This window comes from Gallus gallus, chromosome 7, assembly GCF_016699485.2.
Source record: "Gallus gallus isolate bGalGal1 chromosome 7, bGalGal1.mat.broiler.GRCg7b, whole genome shotgun sequence".
Classification (NCBI taxonomy): domain Eukaryota; kingdom Metazoa; phylum Chordata; class Aves; order Galliformes; family Phasianidae; genus Gallus; species Gallus gallus.
Window position 1 is genome coordinate 6,795,975 of NC_052538.1, and position 3,410 is coordinate 6,799,384.

The window sequence follows — 3,410 nt, forward strand, 5'->3', positions numbered from 1 at the left end:
CCTCGTTAGAAGCTTGTCTCTCTTGAGTGGCTGAAAAGTGATATATAGGTTATTAGGAGCTTGGGGGGACTTTGGCAGGACTTCTCACATAAAACCATACAGGGCAAAACAAGAGAGATGTGCTGCATTGACTTCACACATATGGCTACTACTGAATGGTATGGATTTGAGAAATTCCATGGATTATTTGAATGCATGAATGAGTGTGTTTTAAATTAGTATAAACAAGCTTCCACTTGCAGTGTTTTCCACTGTCTCACAGCCTGCTCCTAAACTGCACAGCTAGGCGCTGCTGCTTCCAGAAAACCAGTCCTCACTGGTGCAGAGATGGAGAACATCAGGTGAAGAAGTGAGTTGTGTTTGCTTTCTCCTTGTGTCCTGTGTCTGTCCTCAGCGTGTCACTTCCTGGGCAGATGGGGACTCCGTTCTAGTGGCAGGGCTTGTGGTGGAGGTAGCAAAAAACTCAGCCAGCTTTACCAGGCAGGCTGCTCTAGGCATTTATTTTACAGCCTAAGGCAGATTTAAAAGATGCCTGTCTTTGGGGATGGCTGCATGTTCTGGGGGCTTGCTGTGACCTTTTACTTTGCATGCATCCAACATCAGTTGATCCCCAGGTGCTGTTCCCCATTTATATCATGTTTCTGTGAAGGAGAAGCACCTCTCTGCTCCCTCCATCATCTCATGTTCTCCTTGTAGCCATGCTCTCTTTTGGCCAAGCATCTCAGCTGAAGTGAGAGGGCAGGCTGGCAGTGCTAGGGACACCTCACTCACAGCTGGAGACCGAGGAGCACCTCTGAAGAGGCTCCAGAAGTGGTTTCACTTTGCATGGTGTCCTCCTCCCAGAGGCATTTCTAAAAGTTGTCCTTCTGTCCTCTCCACAGAAACCTAGGAAAAAAACCTTCATGTCTGTGCCTAATAAAGGCCACTACTGTTACAGCCAAGAAGTATTTCTTAAGGACCTGCATGATTCATTGGTGAAGGAGGGGAGCAGGGCACAACCACAGGATTACTCAACCGCCACCAGCACTGAGCTTGCCACGGTGGGGTGGGCAGAGCAGAGGGGTGGGCAGGAGCCAGCTCCACTATCCCTGCTGGGCGACAAGAAGCAGGAGTGGAACTGGAAACTGGGAAAGGTCTTACCCCCTTGGGCTCCCTCCCTGAGTTAATGGAAACCAAATGTCCTGTGCCTCCTGCCTGAGCAGCGGCCAGCAGGCTGCAGGCAATGGGGAAGGAGACAGGGCCTACTGCCGTCCTGAGCCTCCTCTTGGGGGCTCAGAGAGACTTTGTGCTGCCTCTGCCCCTTGGGACATGTGAAAGACAGGAATGCGAAAGACACCTAGTAAAACCTGGGGGAAACACACTCTTTCCTTGGGCTGGTTGACAACAATTTGATTGCTTTCAGCTGAAAAATAAAGGGTGGCAGGAGGGATTTTTCCTGCTTCCATGTTGTTTTTTTTCCCTCCTCAACCATGCCCTCACTTCTCCCCTCTTATTTAAAGAGGATGAACATCTCAAACCAGCAAACACTGGCAGTTTCTGTTTCCAAGCCTCAGTTTTGAAGCATTTGTCAATTTTCCCACGGGAAGAACTGAATGTTCTCTGAAAGCTGCCATTTGCCCAGATAGAAGCACCATTTTAAAAAGGACTGGATGGGAAGCTGACTTTCCCAGAAAGCCGGGACCAGCAGCAGCCTCCCAGCAGTACCAACACACAGTGTTGATGTGCATTGTCTTGTCTCTCCCCAGGCTTGTGTGCAGTCCGGGTGGGATTGCAGGAGTCCTTGTCGAGCATTTGAGCCTAAGTTGGCCACTGTGCTAGACCCATTTTGTCTTCCATTTCTGTTTCTATTTACTCCCATTCTTTCAGTCTCAATTCTTATGCTTCCATTACAGGGAAGGTCAAAAATGCCTCTGCCTGCAGGCCTGCTTTGTTAAACTTTGATGTTCTCCAGATGTTCAGCAAGGGATTTATGTAACTACGACAGAATTTGGGCCATATTTCTCTGTTTTCCTCTGAGCAAACTCTCCTCATTTGAGACTGTGCTGATTCACAGCCCTTCACGGGATGATGATGTCTTGAGGAGAGGGACATCACTGAGGCTGCTTTATCAGTCCATTGAGACTCCCAGATACATACCCTACAAGCAACAAACAAAAATAACAGCAGCACAGCAGGCTGGGGCAGCTCCTCAGAGGCACTGTCCTGGATGGCACAGGAATGCTGGAGAACACAGGACCATGGTGGTGATGTTCCATGAACCAGTTTCCCTGGTCCATAGGAAACCTTGATCTGCATGGAGCCCCTGTGGAGGGACTGGGCTCCAAGGCTGGGGCTACGATGTTGAGTTGAGAGAAAAGAGGAGGGATGGACACTTGATGAGATTGGAGCCCAAGCCATGAAGGGGTAAGCAGGAAGAGGTTGGAAATATGTTACTTCTGGTAATGACTAAAGGACCCTCTTGCTTTACAAAGAGGACTTGAAGTCTGTGCAGCTATCTGCACAAGAGTTATACTGCTGTTGCTGACAGCACTTGCGAAAGATCCCTCTTCTACCTGGGCTCAGCTCTTTCCTTGCTCTTAGTGGTTTGGTATAATTTCACAGGCCTGTCAGGGTAACTCGTCCCACAGCTTCAAACTCTAAAGCTCAGACAAATTACTGTTGATGACGTTGGTGCAAGACACCAAGCTGTATCACAATAAATATCTGGTCTAGGATAATTTTGAATAGTGTATTCAATATTACTTTTTCCTGTGCCTGTGAAATGTGTAGGGAGCAGAGGAGCTGGCCTCTAGCAAAATAAGTGAATGCTCAAATGCCTCATTCTTATCCTGTGGTTTGGGGTTTGTTTTAACTATATTATTCCTAAATGTGTTTTAGCTTAAGTTTCACTTTGTTTTTGTCCAATTGCATGGTTCTCTGCCTTTTAAGCTCGTGGGCAAACAGCAGTGGAAAGACTGTAACCCATTATGAAATATGGGGTTACACACAAAAGAATTTCTGAATAAACTGAGGACTGTGCAGGAATATAACCCCACCACACACACACAGTCAACACCACACATCTTCAGGTAAAGGACATCAGAAGCTGGTGGCCCCCCATAACAGTGCATAGGACACAGGCACATCTCATGGTACAGCTCTGAGAGATGTGCATATCACAGTTTTACTTATTGCCATCAAGAACTAAGTGATCTGGATTGTAATTATCTGTAACTGGATGGAATTAGTTGCTTGTTGCGTTCCAGTTAAGCTGAAAGACATTTATTAGACAAACAATACATTCTTGGAGATGCACTTCATAGTGTCTTACACGGTAGCGTGCTCTGCCATGGTGTTTCCTCTCAAAATATGACCTCACTGTCTGCCAGGAGAGCTGGGTCCACAGTGTATGCTTTCCCTACTTTCCTGCA